Source organism: Rhipicephalus microplus, chromosome 3 (genome assembly GCF_043290135.1).
Source record: "Rhipicephalus microplus isolate Deutch F79 chromosome 3, USDA_Rmic, whole genome shotgun sequence".
Lineage (NCBI taxonomy): Eukaryota > Metazoa > Arthropoda > Arachnida > Ixodida > Ixodidae > Rhipicephalus > Rhipicephalus microplus.
The window spans coordinates 269728719-269750111 of NC_134702.1; the positions used below are offsets into that span (position 1 = coordinate 269728719).

Here is a 21393-nt window from a genome sequence, read left to right on the forward strand (position 1 = left end):
TGACAACGCTTCAGGTTATAACTTTCTAAATGCTGAAATGGCATAACATACGCTGCACAAACACGAACGGTCCGTGGGATGCCACTTCTCGCGCTTGATCTTTACAAGCCACAAGAGTCACCTTTTCGGATCTTTCGGGAATCTGAACATCCTGTAGCCATTTCGCGAGTGTTTTGTGCACTGTGGCACGCCAACACCCAGGCATTTTGCGAGAAAACGCCGCGCACGTGTCTCACCCAACCAGCCGAGACGAGACGGGGGGAGCTGAATGGCGGCTGCCGATTTGAAGGCGGCACTATGGTGGCTAGAAGGAGAGTTGTCAGCATCGTCCTGGCTGTGCCTTGAAAAGAGGCGTGCTGCTATTTCATTCGGCCGCGGGGCGGCACGCAAGTCGCCACCAAAAAACTGCCGAACACTTGATAATGTTCTATAAAGGGCTTCACCCTATAGTTCAGGATGATGGCGCAGAGTTTTTCAAAGCACTGGAGTTTAGGGACAGGGAGGGCAAAATAGACTTTCAGCGGGTAGAATGAACTAGAAGGAGGTTATCTGATTGGTGGCTAAAGTCAAGGCACGAGTGAAAATTAAACCCTTAACTGCAAAGTACGAATCCTAAACCTCACTATTTAAGGGAAAAATATATCTAGTTTTTGATTCATTAAGTATTACGGCTTGGTGGGGCTAGCCACCACCCGATCTAAAGGGTACAGTCATATCCATCCAGCCATCCATCCATGATCGGCCGAGAGCGCTCACCAGCCGGTAGTGCGGTACTTTTAGTCGCTTGCTTGTGTGCTCGCAACTTGCAGCGTCTGCGCTTTGCCTATTTGGACTTGTTCGGGATCAATGCGCGCCAGTTTGACCATGCCACAGTGATGGGTAAACAGCAAAGACAATGCTTTGCACCTGGATGCAATGCGACATATGTTTCGGCCCACAAACAAGGGAAGAAAGCGTCTCTCTTTTCTGCTTCCGCCGATGAACGGCGCAAGACCTCGGAGCGTGCGATTCCTCGCGCTGACAAACCACTGGAAAATAAGTGCGTTGTGTGCGAAGCTCATTTCGACGAAACATTCATCGTTCGTAGCTACAAGCATGTTATCAACGAGTTCTTAGTAACTTGTGAAAAAGCTATACCTAAGGAGGGTGGGTTCCTGCATGAATCAACGGCAGAAGGACTCCGCGTCACTCTAACCAGCACCCTTTCCATCCGGCACTATGTCACGAAAACTTTGTGCTATAAATACTTGATGACGTCTCCCCTCTTTCAAGACGTGCTTGAAATCTTTCTTTGGAATTCTGAAGTAAGTTCTGAAGTAAGAATTGCCAAAATGATAGCACCATATCTTTTGCCCTTCGAAGCACAAGACCTCTGCCGTCTCTTGACATTCTATGTGAACATATTTGATCTTGACAACCGCCCTTTAGGCCAGACATCAGTTGTGACCCATCACATCAACACCGGCGATGCCAACCCAAAACATCGCCGCCCTTACCGTGTTTTCGATGCCGAACGCTCTGTCATCCAGAAAGAGGTCGAGAAAATGCTCGCCAAAGGTGTCGTCGAACATTTATCTAGTCCATGGGCATACCCGGTCATGCTTATCAAGAAGAAGGACAACAAATGGCGGTTTCGCGTAGACAATAGACATCTCCACAATGTCACTAAGAAGGATGTTTACTCCTTACCAGGAATAGATGACGCCCTTGACTGCCTTCATGGCGCAAAGTTTTTTTCGTCCATTGACCTTCGATCTGGTTATTGGCAGATCACTGTCGACCCACGAAACCGAGAAAAAAAAACAGTGTTTGTAACCCCCGACGAGTTATATCAATTTAAAGCAATGGCGTTTGGGATTTTCGATGTGCCGGCCATCTTTGAGCGCATGATAGATTCACTTCTGCGCAGCTTAAAATGGTCTACTTGCTTGTGCTACTTAGATTATATAATTGTTTTTTCAGCGAAGTTCGCGAGTCCAGTATTCTCCAAGTATTCCGCAACGCTGGTATCCAGCTGAACTCCTCCAAATGCCGTTTCGGCTGTCGCAAAATAACTGTACTTGGTCACCTCGTCAACGCATCTGGGGTACAGCCTGATCCAGACAAAATTTGCGCAGTGATTTGATTTCTCGTACCCTCTTCTGCTGAGGATGTCCGGAGCTTCTTTGTTTATTGCTTCTATTTCCACCGATTCATCTGGAGTTTTGCCGATATGGCGAGGCCTCTCACCGGGCTTCTTAAAAACGACGTCCCATTTACTTGGAGTTCGCCTCAAAGTGCTGAATTTTCGGCGATCATTGCAGCCCTCACGACTACGCCTATATTAGCCTACTTCGATCAGACCATACCGACAGAAGTTTGTACGGACGTGAGTGACCACGGAAGTAGTGCTGTTTTAGCTTAGCATCAGTATGGACGTGACTTCGTTATCGCCTACGCCAGCCACCTTTTGTCCCCTGCCGACAAATATTTCATCACCGAAAGAGAGGGTCTTGCTTGTGTTTGCGCTGTCACTATATTTCGCCCGCACCTGTTCGGCCACAGTTTTACTGTTGTAACTGATCTTAATGCGCTCTGCTGGCTTTCGTAGCTCAAGGATTCCACGGGACGTCTCAGTCATTGGTCTCTCTGCCTCTAAGCATACACCTTCTCGGTCGTGTATAAATCTGGTCGCCTCCATCAGGACGCCGACTACCTGTCACAGTAGCCAGTGGATCCGCCAGATGCCACAGAGAGAGCTACTGAGGCTTGCGTCTTATCAATATCAGACTTTCTTGATATCGCTTCTGAGCAACGCCGCGACCAGAACATACTTCTCATCATAGAAAGCCTGAATTCCGCTACTCCACCCACTTCTTTGAACGTGTATTTCTTTTATGAAGGGATTCTCTACCACCAAAACATGCGCCCTAATGGTCCTTACCGCCTCTTCGTTGCGCATTCCCATTTGCGTGTAGATGTTCTCCAATAGCTTCAAGATGAACCCGCCGCTAATCACCTGGGAGTCACCCGCACCTATGATCGCGGCCGGCGCCGTTTTTTCTGGCCACGCCTATATCACTTTGTGCAAAAGTATGCCGCCAGCTGCGACATTTGTCAACGTCGAAAATGACCAACATCGCTTCCAGCTTGCCCCTTTCACTCTATTGAGATCTCCGCTGAACAATTCTACCACGTAGGGCTCGACCTTCTCGCGTCATTTCCCACTTCTGAATCCGGGAACAAATGCGTTGCCATGGCGACAGACTACGCGACACGTTACGCGATCACCCGCGCTCTTCCACCCTGCTGCGCTACCGATGTCGCCGACTTTCTACTGCATGACATCATTTTGCATCACGGTGCTCCTTGACAGCTCGTTAATGACCAAGGCCGATACTTTTTATCACGCATCGTCCGGGATATTGTACGTTACTGTTCCACAAACCACAAGTTCACAACGGCAAACCATCCACAAACTAATGAACTTGCAGGGTGCCTGAATCGCACTATCACCGACTTGTTGTCGATGCATGTTTCTCCAGACCACCGCGACTGGGACGCAACGTTACCCTACGTCACCTTCGTTTAGAACTCCTCCAGACATGACACTGCAGGCTATTCCCCGTTCTACTTTCTTCATGAACGTGAACCCTCTTTGCCTTTTTATACACTCCTTCCCACTGGTTCAAGCTCTCCTGTGACATACGTCCGCGATGCCATAGAAGGAGCCGACGCAGCACGACAGATTTCCCGAGAACGACTCGTACACCAGGCGATGGAGATCTGCGAGGCGATTCATAAGCTGAACCATAATACGTCTACTTGCGTAAAAGTACATTGGATTCAAGGCCTTGCTGCGAACCCACACAACATTGCTGCCGACCAGCATGCGCACTGCCCTCCAGACATAGACCTTCCTCTCATTCCCCTTCCACCTCAGCCCCTAAACTTACTCCATACCCGTAAAAATGTTTTCCGGCAGGATACACGTGCTCTCATTCCACCGTCTGTCTGCTCTCTCCCCCCTCACTTTACTAGGACGGAGGAAGTTGTGCTTAGGAGGCTTCGGGCAGGGGGGCCCTTACACCGGCCGTTATATCGTCATGGAACTGGTCACATTTACGAGTTGGTGATAAGTGTCCGTATTGTCCCACTCTTGCGATGCAAGCAAATACATACCACCTTTTATGGACATGTAAAGGGTTGCAGCTAGAACGCTCCCGTCAGCTCGCTCAAGCCAGCCTTCGCTACAGCGACACAGCCAGTTACAACCGCTGGTTACATGAAAACAGATTCCACAAGACACTACTTCAATTCATACACAACACCGGCCTAACAGCACACATTTAACAAAAATATTATGCCTTAAAGGCAAGTCTTTGTTGCAATAAAAAAGACTCATATTTTCTCAAGCCTCTCTGAAAGATTGGTACGATCATCACCACCGTGAAGTTTCGCATGCACACGGTTCTATGGTATTTTTGTGAACCCCATTTCGTCACATCGGCCTCTCAGAAAAGCTCTTATTTCACTATGACGGATCATACAAAGTCCTACGTAAGGTAACTAACCTTACCTACGAGATACAGCGAGTCGTCGATGAAGCGCACTCAACGCCACCACCATCTACTCTTGTGCGCGTCATAAGACTGAGGCCTTATGTGTCAACTTACACTATGCTTTCATGACAAGCGCCGGGTCGGGGCTTTAACGCCGCGGGGCAGAGCCACAAGGCAGTAGTGGGATACGGCATAAAGCAGTACAGGGTCTCTGCCTGAAAAAAAAGACTACGAAGTGGATAGAGACTGGTCCCAGCCCGTCAGTGTACCAGCACTGCAATGATTCAACTTTCAGGAGAATTTCATATAACGATTCCACCACAGATATTCAACAAATTCTATTATTTCTCCCCCCCTTTTTTTTCTTTTTTTCCATTGCGCCAAATTAATTTCACAGTCAAAACACAGTAATCATATTCCCCTAATCTAGAAAATCTATAGGTATTTACTTGCATTAACCACCGGCTTCTTGGCCAATCCCCCTTAGTGGGTGAGAGCCACAAAAGAAAAGAACAAGCAAGCAAGCAAGTGTGCCAGCCATTGTCATCGCGTGTAAACATCGAAAATATTCACAAATATAGGTTTCCCTGTAAGAATATGAACTATATCTCGGGTTATCCAAGGGATTCTTTGTTTTGTTTTTTGAACATGTCATGGAACATAATTGTCTATGCAGTAACTTATAACACACTTGAATTCTTGCCATAGCTCTTCTACCGATTTCAAACCAGAGGTTGTCTCGATGTTTCAAATTGAACCTCCACACAGTCAAGAATTGTAGTATCGTGGGCCCTAACATAGCTTTTAACCTTTACTTGTGTATACCTCTTCCCATATCACGTTGCTCGAACAGGCAGCTCAAGACAGATCATCCTGTGATCCGATATACGATCTTCCACCGTTACTTTGTAATCGTTTGACTTATTGGATAGGAACACCCAGTCTAGTAACAACCGTGAAGTCAGCGTAATTCCGGTATCCTAAAGCACTATTTGCTTTAGATTGTAGGTAAACAAAATTTCTAGCATTTTTTCAGCGTTTGCTGGTTTTCCACCGCTGTACGAAATATGCTTCCAGTTTATATGTGGAATACTAAAATGTCCAGTCATTACCAACCTAGTGTTCCCATTTACATTCTCACATAAAAACTTGTTCATGCATTTCAGGAACTCAGAGGAGCTTGCGGGTGGCCGATATACAACTCCAATAAAAAAAAAACAGTACTGTCACAAGTTACTCTGCACCAGAAAGTCTCTGGTACTTCAAGATCAATCAATGAAGCATTTAGAGAACCTTTAACAACTATACACACCCCACGTTCCCGTGAGTCTCTGTCTTTTCTAAATATTTTGCAACTGGGAGGTACAACTCAATCATTCGGCACATTTTCATGCAACCATGTTTCCGTTATTGTGATTATATGAGGATCGTGTAACAGCAATAAGTACTCAAGGTGCGTAGTCTTGTTCACTACTCTGCGAGAATTGAATGAGAGCAATCTTAGCTATTTTCTTGGTGTGTCGAAAGAGCTGCCTGGGCTATCAGATTCGTTTGACTTGGTTCATACGACGCGCTCACTTCGTTTTGTTTTATCAGAGTCACGTTTGCCCGAGAGCAAATAGCGCTTGCCCCTGATGTCATCCCATGCCTATAAGTCACCGTTTATCTTAAGTTTATCATGCAAGAGCACCTATTTATCTTTCGCACCTACTTTCGCACCTACTTTCGCACCTACTTCCGCACCTACTTATCTATCTGTGGCAGCGCTTTCCCATAACTTCTTTCGTATCTACACTGTTTCCTTCACATAAACGTTGCTTATTCTGATCAAAGTTACTTTCAGTTTTTGCAGTTTTTAAACATATGTTCTTCTTTGCTGTCGTAAAACTTCAAAATCACTGGTCTTGGTTTATCCTGGTTTACTTTACCGATCAGATGAATTCGTTCGACCGTAGTGACGTCTACGCCAAGAACGTAAAAATGTCATTCACAACGCGTCTAACACTTGCTCACAATCGTTCGCGCTCCAGTGAGGCCAAATACTAAGAGATTATTTCGTCTGCTTCTATTTTCATAATTGATTAGTTTGTCATTTTGCTCTCACATGGTAGTCTCAATTTATCTATTCTATCCTTCAGTTCATCAAACATCGACAGCACACTTTGCATTTTTTTCTGTTTTAGCATTGACCTCAGCAATTTCTTTCCTGATATCGCGAATTTCGCTATTCAAAGAATTTCGTTTTGCAAGAATTTTCTGCAAAAGTTCCCCAGCTTTAGACCGGGGTTCTCCTCGACGTCACCACCAACCAGCAGCAACAGCAGAAACCAACAATCATTCAAAACAGCATGGCATCTGCGTGGGCATGACATAACTACCAAGCATCATTATAAATACGATACGTAGAACTGTAACTGACTCGCAATAGCAGAAACGGCGTTTTAGACATCTTGATCGTGCCGTGCCCTCTGTGTCTGTGTCGACTCTCACTTCTTTATGTGATTTCAGCCACATTTTTGACGATTGGCGCAAAGGTTTGGTACTTATGTGAACAGCCCTTCAGCGCTCTATAAGATATCACCGTTTACGCAGTGAGTGCATTTTTCTATACTTCATCATGTTTTGACCAGTTGACGCGGTGCGTCAGATGCTGAACCTGACCGCGTCTAGGCTTAGCGTGAGTACGACATTAGACCTGGCTACGACTACGTCTTACACGAGGCAGAGCCGGGCCCAGTGAGGTCTGCGTACGACGAAACCAGACGTCATGTTTGAGACAATCGTAGTGGAAGGAATGAACAATACGCAAGACGATCTTTCCGACACGCACTGGATTACTGCCTTTGGTAATCGAAGACGGCCGCACCAGGTAAAGAACGCAACGCGTGCGTCTGGCGCAAAAAGTGAAGACGCGACTAAGAAAAACTGACGTTACAATTGTACCCCATCGACATTTCAGAGGGTTGTAGTTGGTTTCCGACTCCTCAGAATTCCGGAAGAACACCTTAGGGTTATAGTCCATCCAATGGGAGGTATGAATGCAGAGTGGACCACTTCGCACTCTTAAAGTCACTGATTATGGCCGCAGCGCTCACGGACCAACAGACAGAGCAAGACTTTGTTTAATTGAAACAAGGTACAAAACATTATTGTCATTTCTACTCCAATATGACAACCAATTCCAAGGTTTGTGCAATCGTACAAAGAATACACACAAGCTTTGGAGCCTTCGAGGTAGCCGCCTACGTAGTGGAACCGGAGAATACTTGCAAAGGGGTACTTAGAAACATAGACCCGTCGATTACTGAGCCCCAACTACACGAGCCAATTGTGAACAGCCGTAACCCAACAGCGATTGGCGTGAACACGCGAGCAGTAGTCGTACTGTTTGGAGGTTCACACGTACCGAGGCACGTTGCGTGCGGATCGGCGTCCATGGAGGAGTCGCTGTACAGAGGGTAGGTGGATATCTGCTATGCTTGCGGCCAAGTGGGGCACCAAGTCGACGTATGTCACAAGAGCAAGGAGGAAAAAGTGCCACAACTGCGGGAAGAACATTCAAGAAGCTACCAAAAAGACGCACAGTTGCAACCCCTAATGCAAGCTTTGGGAAGGAGATCTCATCACGGGTGAGAGTTCGTCCAAGAGGAGATACCCGGTTCCACACATAGTGAGAAAACGCCGAAGGGACAGGCGCTCCAAATCGGGGGCAGACCAAGTGGAGTGTGCTTGGATGGCCTTGAAGCAAGGGACACCTGGTGCTGATGCAAGGCAAAGCTCCCTTTTCAGAGGGCATTCCCGCTTTAGGGCGCATTCCTGCTTTACAGAGGTTTCCCGCTCCCGAGAGCGCTCTCGCTCTCGAGGGCGCTCTCGTCTCCGACGTGGTCCCCGAGGATCTGCCGGGAGCCGATCAACGAGCCGCTCTTGGTTCAAGGCCAAGCTTACCTGGGTGGACGAGCTGGTGAGTGGTAGCAGCAGCAGTGACGACAACACCAGTAGAGCGAGAGCCCAGCCCCTGCCGTGAGCCCTGTTTAGAGGTAAGGAACAACCAGAGCACAATAAATACGAAAAGCACAACCTTGTCCTAGAGCGTGAAAACGCAGAATTAAAGCATAAACTAGATAAATTGATGACACTAATGACCAAGAGAGTTCGCGATCCTCAAGACAGCGCTTCACCAACACCCCCACCTTATCAGCAACCACTCACTGTTGTAACCACACAAAGAAGCACACACAAGCAGAGAGCAGTGGCCGCTATGTCGGACGAAGGCGAGGATGTGTTCAGTGACGGCATGTCAGACATCAGCAAGGCCCCCTAAACGTTTCAGCTGGTGAGGGTAACTCCATAAGTCGATGCTGCAAGTGCCGTACGAACACGTTGAGCACCATCAGCACCATGCTAAAACAGTTAGAAGAGGCAATCACGCAGATTAACTGTAGGCTAGATCACTTAGAAAGACCAGTGGAACACCCGAGCACCAAAAAACTAGCACCAGCTTCTGTGGCAGCAGCACTTATGCCCTCTCCGAGACCAGTGATTCCGCCACACGAGCCCTCTCAACCACACAAAGTTTATACGAATTGTGCCAGTGGGGTCGCAACACTCGCACAACAAGATCATAGATAGTTCACCGCAGCTTTTCAGACTGTGGCAGTGGAACTGTAATTCAGTCCCAAAGAACAAAAATAGTCTAGCACGACTCCTTAAATCATGGAAGGAAAAGCCCCATGTAATTCTTCTACTAAAAAGCGGAGTCACTGAATCCCCACGGAATCTAGCTTTCCAGGAGTACATGGTAACCAGGCCGACCCTGTGCCCCGGCTTCAAACGTGCTAGGGATATAGCTACTCTTCTCCGCAAAGACATCAGCTTTGTGGATAGAACAACCCCCGCATACAAACAAGGCCTGGAATCACAGCTGGTAGAAACATCGCAGGTCGTGCTAGCAAAGCCAACATTTTTCTTTAAACGTCTACAGTCCACCGGGGAACAGGCTTCGAAACTCCAACAGCCTCTTCCTAGTGGCTGCAAAACAGGCCAAAAACAAGCCTCTCATAAGTGCAGGAGATTTTAACAGCCATATAAATCATGGTGTTACTCACAAAAATGGTGCCGAAGGAACCAAACTTGCTGAGATTGCGGATACGCTTGGTCTGAAACTCATCACGGACCCTTGATTTCCGACACGCAAGGGCAATTCTGTCCAATGTGATACTGCTCCTGACTTAGCCTTCCTGTGCAACGTAGAAGGGTCGTGGGACAACCTACAGGAGGACCTGGGTAGCGAACACTCACGGCAATCAGCGTATACATTACTCAACCACCGCTAAGAAAATACACGTAAGCTGATTGGGACATGTTTCGCAAGATCACAAACAATGAAGACATGCTGCGAGAAACATTCGACGACCTCGTGAGTAATCTAAAAGAGGCCGTGAACCGGACAACCAAAAAAATCTCCGTGGAGCTGGAGGTACCTGCAACGAACTCTAGGCTAGCACATCACTCGGAGGCCAAGAACGCACTTCGTGAAAGATGGAAGAAGCAAAAGCTGAGCCAGTGGCTCAGAGGCAAGATATACCCACTCAACAACGACATTAAACAACATGCCAAGAAACTTGCTGCGCAGCAATGGGATGAGGTCTTCAAAGAAGCAGACGGCAAAATGCGCTGAGGTAGCAAATGGGCCCTACTCAAGCATCTGTTTACTGACAGCACTAAACCATCCAAAAGCAGCACCCGTTTGGAAATTGAGAGACTCGTCTACATGAACTCCTCGGAAGGCTGCGATCTACAGACATTTGCTGACAAATTCGCAGAGATATACTTATTACCTGAAGGTAGATCTATGCCATAGGACAACCCCGCACCTGAATATCAAGGAACCCGACACTCAATCTCGGATAGACCTTTTGAAGTCGCGGAGATTGTTCATGCCTTACGGGACCTCAATGGACGGTCGGCGCCCGGCCCAGACGGAATCTCAAACAAGTTTCTTAAAAATTTTGACAACGCAGTGATAGAAGCCCTTGCAGAAAAAAATCAATCAAGTATGGTCTGATGGCAATGTCCCAGAGGCGTGGATAATGGTTAAGGTCATACTCATAGCCAAACCGGGAAAGCTCTTGGGACCAGAAAACTTGCTCCCGATATCATTTACATCGTACCTTGGGAAATTGGCGGAGCATATCATTCATAATCGAATAAGTGGACACATTGAGGATGAAGGTCTCTTCCGGCACATTATGGTGGGCTTCCGGAAATCCCTGTCTACACAAGAAGCCATGCTTCTCATTAAGAGGGCCATACTCGGTAACACGTCTCTAGAGATCAAAGGGATGTTGGCACCCGATCTGAGGCAGGCCTTCGACACACTAAAGCATGAGCACATTCTCAATGAAGTTTCCAAGTTGAGCGTCGGTGAAGAATTTTACAACTTCGTCAAGTCTTTTTTTGGGCAGATCGGAACGCTACAATCAGCATCGGCCCAATGAAAAGCAAAAAGTACACACTGGGTAACGCTGGCATAGCGCAGGGATCAGTAATGTCACCGCTTTTATTCAACATTGAAATGCACTACCTCTCTCAGGTGTACGCCGACATTTCGGGCATTGGCTATGCAATATACGCGGACAGTATCACCATATGGTCCGCGGAGGGCGCTATTGAGAAGCTGGAGGGCAATCTACAACGAGCACTCGATGTTACAGAGGATTTCCTGGCGAGCACGGGTATGAAGCTATCTCCTGAGAAGTCAGAACTCCTCCGCCAGAAGTGTTTTCCGAGGCAAGGGCCGGAGATTCATGGTGTTAAGTTTGGCCCGGAAATTCGTTTGTGCAGATTCCATAGTGAGTAAGCTAGTCTACGGGGGAGGCTCTCAATCCCTTCGGCGCCGAGTCTGCTAGACACTACGAAGATTTGAGCCATTACCCAGACAATGTGGCAAGCAAAGGCGAGTTTCCGACTTTCAAATGCGGACCCTTTCTTCGTACCTTCAAGCAGCAGCGGTGCCTGATGACCTCGGTGATTCATCTGGCGACGGGGAAGCTGTTGTGACCGGTGCCAGAGCTGACAGGAGAGCGGCGCTCCTTTTAATCCTCAATCAAGTAGACGACCGGCCGGCTGCCTATGCTCGACAGGCATTGTCCCTGCTAGCCGGAGGATGAGACGTCGTGTCGCCACGACGCCGTTAACCGTTCGAGAGAGGACAACAAAGACAACATCTTCCTGGAAGAGACCGCGGCGGCCACCGCAAATCACCCCGCTAATTAGGCGAGCTGTGCGGCAGACACTTTGATGTACATTGTCAGAATCGGGGGACCTCTCGACTAGCGGCACACACACGACGAGGAAGAGCCCTGCTGGCACCACCTTGCAGTGCAGTCTTAACGACTCAATATTGGACGTTCACGTGGGCCATGCATTCTCGTCCCCCTCACCTGTTGTGTGTGTGTGTGTGATTGGTGTTCTACTCGAAGAGGAGGAGCCCGACAGAGCTTAAAACGACGCCACAGAGTGCTGGACGTCGCTCTGAATCATGTAATGATTCAAAGACCACGCTCGTGGTTTGTGAAACCACTAACCTTTCTTTGCTGTAAATATGTGTAAATAGTGCCATAAACCTTGTTTTGTTTTCGTATCCTCCAGCGACCTTCCTTCCGACCCTTACAACTGGTTGGCAGCGGTGAGATGGACTTCACGACATGGTGCTGTGGTGTGGTGAGTGCTTGGTCCTGGCTTTACTTTCCAGGCCTCACTTTGTGAGTGTGAGTTTATTAGAAGCTGGATTGTTTGTGAGTTAGGGAGATCACCTATTTGTGTGTTAGAGGGATCCCCTACATTTGTGTGAGATGCAGGACCAAAGTATAACGGCAATCATGGAGGTGAAGACACTGCTAAAAGATGGTCTTTTGTACATTTGTGAAGACCTTGGTATTAAGATTAAGGAGGGAATGGGCAGGTCAGAAATTTTAGAGCTAGTTTTAGAAAGCGCCAGCGAGGAGGATATTGGGTACTCGTTAAAAGCTTTAAAAAGGTTGCAGGAACGGAAACGAGAGAAACGTGAAAGAGAGGAACGAGAAAGAGAACGAGAGGAACGGGAAAAATAAAGAGAAGAAAAGAAAAGAAGGAATAGAAAAGAGCGTGATCAAGCACGCGACTTGGAGATTAAACTTCTGGAACGTAAATTGAAGCAATGCGGCGGAATTTTCAGCCATCCGTAAGTGTAGCACACGAAAAGTGCGAGAAAAACGTAAGTAAGGTGCAGTTGATAGCCGTAGATAAGGCTAGCACGTTTAAGGACAGCAGCAGGTTCGATGAAGAACCAAATTTGACTGCTGCTAAAGAGGCTGCGCTGCGTAGAGAGGCCGACGAAGGCCAGAGCGAGTGCGACGAGTTGCTGTGCCAGTTAGCTGTTAGTGAAACAGCTAGGATAGCTGTAGAAAAACTGGTACAGACCTCAACTGTGTTTGTCGCGACGGTGGATCTTGTAAACAATGTGGAAGTGATCAAAAACACTGAAGAAAGCTCAGAAGCAGCGAATGCAGAGTGTGAGGAAAACAGTACGGTTGTAGACTGCTCACAGCCAGGCGAGCAAGATTGTTTGAAGGAAAACAGCCGCACTGTTCGTAAGAGCGTGAAGCTGTCCGCCAGTCTAGAGTGTGAAATAGGTGGTTTTTTCGAAAATCATCTAGACGGCGTGGCGTCGACAGCTGACGAGTGTAGTGAGAGTGTTAACGACCTTGAGCTGCGAGCGGTAGGCTCAGAGACGAGTAGCAGGAAACGGCACAGACGCAAGAGACGTCGGAAGGCCGCGAGAGAGACAGAAGGTACTACGCGGGTAAAAGAAGGCGCAAAACCTTTGAGCCTAGCTAGCGAGCCCATGATCAGTAGTGACTTCAAAGTCGGTTTTCAGGCATCCGAGCCGCCGGACGAAAAGTAAAAAGAAAGCGGGAATGCAATTACGTGGAAAGAGCAAGTCCTATGGGTTGCCTTTGAACTGCTATATTGCCGATGACTCAACTCGCGACCAATTTCAGACCAATGAGGGAAAGGTCAGTCGCAAACGCCGCCGTAAAAGAAGCGTACGCGAGTGACAAAGCGAAGGGATGAAGGAGGTAGCAAACAGCCGGACGAAAGAAACAAAGGTAGCTCATCGGCCAGTTCGGCGAAGAGGCCTTTGTGGCGGGAAGTCAGCCGCCAGCGGCGAAAGGGTAGACCTCAGTGCGCATCCTCGCGACGGAATGTAAGCAGGAGATTTAGAGCTTTGCGAGGACAGAAGTTTCGAAGGGGTCCTACAAGAAAACCCACAGTAGCTAAACGCCGCACGGGAGTGAGCCCAAAGAGGACATCGCCACTCTTTCCCACGTGTTGCTCGAATCCCCTCCGCCAGAACGACAAAGGCAGGCTGAAATCGCGAATGATGCGTGACTGTGCCGTTCAGCTGGTAGCACATACGCGTCGTTGCCTCAGGCGTTCTGAACCGCCAAGACCTCGACCACCGCGGGTACGATTGAAGAGAGAGGGACAGCTGTAAGCTGGAGACCGAAGGGTACAGGAATTTTCTTAGAAGCATATTTGTTTGCCTATTTTCGGTTTTAAAGTGGTGTTCCTCTGTCATCTCCACAGCTAGTTTGCTTGGATACTTTTTTCTTCCCTCTAGATTTTGTTTGTGTGTAAGCTTTGTCAAAATTTTGAGTTAAGTGGTTAAGCGGTATGCGAAAGCAATGACCCGCCTCGGTCAACCGACTGCGTGAAAGGAGTTTTTAAGATAAGAGCACGCAAGTCGCAAATGAAGTTTTGTTACGCCCGCTATTTTTGAAAGCGCGGTAGCGTTGTCGAGCGGCGCCTAAGTTTCTATGCTTCGTGCCCTTTAGTGTAGCGTGACATCGCATGTGGTCTTAAATAGAGTAATTGAGCAATGTCTAGGAAAGTTTTAGAATAAAACCAGAAGCGATTTTCGAGATGCTCGCGTTTGAGAACCAGTTGGTATGGGTTTTTTAGCGCAAAATTTACGCAAGTTTTGTTTGGTGCTCCTGAAGTGCATAGCATCTACAGTTATTTCCTTCATGTGCGGGACGTTTTTTGTAAACGTTTACGCTCAAACGCATGTGTGGTGTTGCCTATAGGTTATATAAATATGGCCAATGGTTAGGTGTGTGTTTGTATGCTAGCGCTCTTTGGATGAGAGCATGATGTCGTGCTAGAGCGCACAGCAAAGTCATGTGCGTTCTTTAAAAACATGGGCTGACATGAAACTACATCCAACAAATGAGCGTGTTGGTACACAAGGTTTACTTCATTTCGTTGTTTTAGTGATTACTTATAAGGATCAAATGATCACTTGAGCTGAGAGCGTTGCGTTCACCAAACTTTGAGGCTAGAGATACATTTATAGAGTTTATAAAAATGCAGTTTGATCTGTTGTGAGTCAGTTTTCGTTGGCGTCAGGGTGTCCTCCAAGTAGGCACTCACGACTACGTTTTTAGTTTGTAATGAGAGAATAGAAAGTGCGCCCAGATACATTTTGTAGGTTCAGGCTGCATTTGTGTGGAATTTAGGTAGTTGTCTTTCATGAAATTAGACATGAAGTTAGATGTAAGTTACCACTTAGCAGGGTGGATGGTAGGAAAAAGCTAGTTTTGAAGGAGTGTGAGTACGGTTTTATGGGGCCAACTTTTATTTGCCTTTGTGTGCTTTTCTCACACGGCAATTTCTTCCATCTTCGGCAAGCATCTCCACATCTATTATTGATGTAACTTTGGTGGCACAAAATTGTCTCAAATATTTAGCGTACAGGTTTCTCTTTTGTTTGTGTTTCTTGAGAAGTCTGGAGGGTTTTAAGCGGGTCCAATGTGCTTGACTTCAGCATGGTATTGTGTTGTGTGGTTAGCCTTGCTGCTGTCGATCATTGTGAGCTGGTTTGGGAGTTGGTTACGAGTTCGCAGCTGGAGGGTCAAAGCCAGGCCTTCGTCCTCGTCACCAGCCGTTCTCTTCGTGCCCAGCGGTTGGGTGCGCTGGCCAGCCGAGATTTTCCGGGTGGTGGAGGAGCTGTTAAGTTTGGCCCGGAAATTCGTCTGGGCAGACGCCATTGTGCGTAAACCGGTCTACTGGGGAGGCTCTGAATCCCTTCGGCGCCGAGTCTGCTAGACGCTACGAAGATTTGAGCCATTACCCAGACAATGTGGCAAGCAAAGGCGAGTTCTTGACTTTCAAATGCGGACCCTTTCGTCGTACCTTCAAGCAGCAGCGGTGCCTGATGACCTCGGTGATTTATCTGGCGACGGGGAAGCTGTTGTGATCGGCGCCAGAGCTGACAAGAGAGCGGCGCTCCTTTTAATCCCCAATCAAGTAGACGACCGGCCGGCTGCCTATGCCCGACAGGCATTGTCCCTGCTAGCCGGAGGATGAGACGTCGTGTCGCCACGACGCCGTTAACCGTTCGAGAGAGGAAAACAAAGACAACATCTTCCTGGAAGAGACCGCGGCGGCCACCGCAAATCACCCCGCTAATTAGGCGAGCTGTGCGGCAGACCCTTTGATGTAAGTTGTCAGGATCGGGGGACCTCTCGACTAGCGGCACACACACGTCGAGGAAGAGCCCTGCTGGCACCACCTTGCAGTGCAGTGTTAACGACTCAATATTGGACGTTCACGTGGACCGTGCATGCTCGTCCTCCTCACCTATTGTGTGTGTGTGATTGGTGTTCCACTCGGAGAGGAGGAGCCCGACAGGGCTTAAAACGACGCCGCAGAGTGCTGGACGTCGCTTTGAATCATGTAACAGTTCAACCACCACGCTCGTGGTTTGTGAAACCACTAACCTTTCTTTGCTGTAAATATGTGTAAATAGTGCCGTAAACCTTGTTTGTTTTTAGTATCCTCTTCTTGTCAGCGTTCGTTTCCTCCACCCGGTTACACCACGCTACCACAAGAGACCGGGTAGTCCCCCATCCCTTACAATGGGCAGCCTAATAACCTGTGATCGTGAAGTGGAAAACCAATTCGCATCTGCGAATCCGTTAAGGTTCTAGGCATGACAATTACAAAGTACAGCAACAACACCGATGCACTCACTCTGACAGCTTCACTAGGCTCATCTCCAGAGTTGCCAACAAAAGAGAGGGGCTGAAAGAGGATAATCTCATGATAGCCTTCCATGCGTTCCTCCTCAGCCACAATATTTACGGCGCTCCTTCCCCAAAACTGACAAAGAAGAACTTAACAAGAGAGACAATTATCAGGACAGCGCCAAAGCGGGTCCTAGATCTTCCAAAAAGCACAAACACAGATGCTCTTACAGCTCGGACTGCATAACACAGCAACGGAGCTCTTTGAAGCTCAAGGAACAGCGCAGCTATGCCGATTGTTACTTACCAAGGTGTACACCAGGATCCTCTGAAAAGCCGGGTAACAACCGCTCTTCATGCCACCTGAAAAACAGAGTATATCTTCTGAGATAAGAGGGGCCATATGTGTCGGCCCGGTCCCCAGGAACATCCATCCGGTGCACAACGAAGGGCGTCGACAAGCAAGAGCCGAGGCCATCGCGAGGAAGATCGGGCGCTCAAGTTAAGCTGTCCTCTTATACGATGCAGCCCAATACTGGAAGAAGTATGCGTATGCCATCACTGTTGTTATTGTGAAAAGATGCCTAGTAAACGCTGCCATGGTGATCACCACATTCACTCACGAAGCTAGAAACTTGAAACCGCGGTCGCTCTGCACAAACAAAGAAGAGATGTCACCATCTTTCGGACTCAAAAACAGCCATCTGGTCATTCTCATCCGGCTTCGTCTATACTATGGCTTCTCACATCACGAATTAGGTATCTGCTCAGGAAAATGAAGTGGAAGTTCCCCGACACATATTGCATTGTTCGCAGCCACCATATAGGTAATCTCTCGTCTTGCCCGTCCGGCGATCCGAACGAGAGGGCTCACCACCTAGCGCGCGAACTAGCTACCCGCGGCGGTGAGTGGCCCTCTCAGAGGGGTAGCGAACGGGAATGTATGGGCTTCAAAGATCCTTTGATTACATTTCACGAGATCACCACAGCTCATAAACTAGGTCACCGAGTTTTCCCTCTTCCACACCCTAAATTGAATAAAGGACAAGCAGTTCCACTTCGACAACTACAGATGCAACGTACATCACACCAATCATAGTGCACAGACTTGACTCGGATTTTTCACCCCACTGCCCGCACTGTCATCACTACTGTAATCTCGAATGCATGCTTCAGTTGGGCCCCTTGAACTCGGGCTCTGAACTACCAGACCAAATCTTCTGGGAGGCTGCCACGCACAGCACGGAACTCGGCAACCAGCTCCTGGCCATCCAGAGGGCCCGGGACATCGCCGAGAGACTTCACCTCCCGGCACCATCCTGGTTGGAGCCACCTGGCTAAGCTAGCGGGGCCTTTGGTCTCGTACAGCCTCTGCCGCCTTTGGACAAAAATAAAGTTTTCACTCACTCACTCACTCACTCACTCACTCACTCACTCACTCACTCGCTCACTCACTCACTCACTCACTTACTAACTTACTAACTCACTAACTCACTCACTCGTGGTTCCACAAAATGAAACAGGGACAGTAATCACAGTTCTTCAGTGTTTTTCCATTTGCTTTTACGAAACTTTCGCTGCCAGATATTTTCGATGTCTTCTGTTACAATAGCAACTATGACTCAAAATGAAAAATGGAGAAGTGATCCGAGATTGGTGTCGTGTTTTTTTATTCTTGTGCTGCGGTAAATACCATATGCATGTCTCACATCGCCATGCTTGTCATTGTGTTTGAGGTATACGCCAATGATGATTCGGCGTCCTGTTTCATCGAAGTAAAAGTGCGTAGCTAAAATTGTGCTTAACAGCGGAGATAATTGCATACGCTGTGGCTAAATTATTGCCCAGGTGATGTGCGCTGCTAAAGTAGCGGTGACTAAAAGTTGTAGGTGATTTTCTTTGCTGGCTTCCATAACTTTCAATCCATGGTGTTGCCACCACCCCGTCAGTCCTTTAATATTGAAATTTTCAGAGCAGGGCCCAGTTTTACTGTAACAGGGGCCACTAACTTGAATGAATTTGTCTGTGCGAAGGCGTGTTTGTGCAGGCAAGGGGTTTTTTTTTTCTTCAGGGAATGCGAGTGAATTGCGTGCAAGACTGTGCTTTCACAGGGAAGTGAATTGCCTCCATCTAATCTTTCATGGGGGAGTAAATTATGTAAATAAGTTATCTCTATGCGTAATACAAGGGCAATACAGGAAAATTGAAAAAAAACACAAAAAAAGAAATGTTTCCTAATTAATTAATGACAAGGGTGATACAATGTCTTAAAAACAAAATATTTCCTTTTTTTGTTCACAGATGCATAGTTAAAGCGGCATAGTTTGGGTGACGATAACGAACAGTGTAACTGATCGTGATTGAACGTGATTGCTGCGTCGAACACAATTCGATGCAGCAATATGACATAGCTCGCGTCATTTCCCGGTTTGAAGAACCTCGCACGGTGTTTCTCATGCAAGGAAGGCATTCGTACTTCGAGCGTGAGACAAGCGCTTACCCAACGAAAACATTAATCTGGCACGTAATTATGAGTCGGTGGAAATTTCATTAAATTGACGCAGTTGTGCCAATTTAAACACTTCAAAATAATCACACACAGACCAGATGACCACAAATTATTTTATAATGCATACACCTATGCATATTCTTTCCACCTGGTTGGTTTACTCTCGTACTGTGTCACGCCAGCAGGTTCTCTCAACTTGATAATGACGTGAGGAAACACATTAGGGTTGAGCCAATCCCCCACAATGTTCAGCCAACGTTCAACAAAGGGCGAAGGAAGGACAGAGCGAGGGCGTTCATAAACAAGGCAAAAACACAACACGCACACACTATTCGTAGATGCCGCCCGCTATTACGGCATGGAGGTGTTTGCCATAGCAGTCGTTGATACAGACGGAAACCTCATAAACGCGGCAACCGTTAAAACAAGCCATGTCCACGAAGCAGAGAAAATGGCGATCGCGCTAGCCTTGCAGAGATGCCAAGCCTACTCCACAATATACAAAGACTCTAAGATAGCGGCACGAACGTTCGCGGCGGGCCTAGTAGCTAGAAGCGCTGAAAAACTCACCGTCAACGCAATAAGAGAGTACGAGAGCCAAGAAACCCTTATTAAAAAGAGAAAGCTCAAATCTACGTATTGTGGTTTCAAGCCCACATGGGAAAGTTACCTGGACTCGACCACTGCAATCCCAACGAAGAGGCCAACTGCCTGGCGCGTGAGCTCATACGCCGCACCGCGGACAACGAGCCCTCGACGAGTGAGCGGTACTAGAATCTCTGCAGCCAGGACTAAGCACTCACATACCACGATATCACTTCAAATTACCGGGGACGAAGACGTGCCTTCCCAGCACTGCACCCGAAACTTAACAAAGCACTAGCTCTAACTCTAAGAAGATTGCAAACACGTACGTACATAACACCATACACCTTACGCAGAGTCGACCCCGACACACCACCCACATGCTCTCTTTGCAACCATCCCTATTGCAATTTCGGAAACATGCTTTGGCTGTGCCCTACCCACAGCGCAGCACAACTGAATACCCAAGAGGCTTGGCAGGAAGCCCTCAAGAGCGACTAATACAACCAGCAACTACAGGTGGTCCAGAGGGCCCGGGACACCGCTACAAGCCTTCGGCTGTCAGCGCCATCCTGGGCGGAGCCTCCAGGTTGAATTAAGGGTCGGAATGACCCTTTCTCAGCCTCCTCAGTATATGTTCAAAAAAGGTTAATCTCTCTCTCTCTCTCTCTTTCTTTCTACCGGGTTCTCTCGGTTGATTTTTTTCTTACCCCTTGCCCGCACTTACGACACTCATATGGGCGCACAACACAGCGCCTATAGCAAAAGATCACCAAAATTCCCACGTTGCGACAGCCAAGTTACACACTCAGTCAAGCACATGTAGCAACGATGATGCCATGTCTTTAGTGGGTGGTAAATCACAGACACGCACATTTCACAGAACACAGGCGCGCACATTCTGTCAGACTTCCCCTTCACCTTAATGCACACGAATAGCCACGACGACTATCGAGTGCTCATCCTAGCGACGCATTGAGTAGACGTCGTGTTTCTGCTTCACGCTGCCGAATCAACGGAACGCGATGAGGCTCTGCCATTTCGGTGTAGTTGAAATGCTGCAAAATCATAAGTGCTTGCATCGAATGATGGCTGACGAGGATGATTCTGAGGTCGAGTGCATGAAAAAGCTTCTTGACGAAGAAAACACCACAGAAAAACCGAACGAACGCCTGCCAGTCTCGGTGCAGCGGCACATCACCTCTCGTTGCGAACGGCGCCATCCTAAACTTGCATTGGTTCATCATAGCTCTTACGTCATAGTAATGAGCGGCCGCAGTTTGACGTGCATAATACAAATGAAGAGTGGTACACTTAACTTTTTATTCTTAGCTTGTCACCTTTTATAGCGCTCGTGCTTATCTTAGAATTTGAGTGCTGTGTACCCCTTGTGCTTCCACCGCAAGTTTGCATTGAAGTTACAGTAGTTAAAGAGAACAGCAAGGTCAATTCGCTCGCTGCCACAGCGGTATTTGCAAAAGAAGCGCACGCACGAAATAAGAATTGTGACAGTTGTTGATTTTGTTTGTCCACGCTTGTCGCGTGTTTGCTCATTTGGTGCATGCTTTCTGCTAGAGGGGTGTGCTGCAAGTGTCGAGATGCTTGCCGTGCTTCGCGATTTGTTACTGTAGCAGTCATTCCTTCGCCCTTGTGGTGAAACGGTGCACAGCGAATGCTCAGCCGCCTA

At 47.8% G+C, this 21393-nt stretch overlaps 1 pseudogene; it reads left to right on the forward strand.

Moving 5' to 3' along the window:
- The window catches only part of LOC142803202 (uncharacterized), a 41285-nt pseudogene extending 31564 nt beyond the window's left edge, over window positions 1-9721 (forward strand).
- Window positions 9722-21393: the final 11672 nt, after the last annotated feature.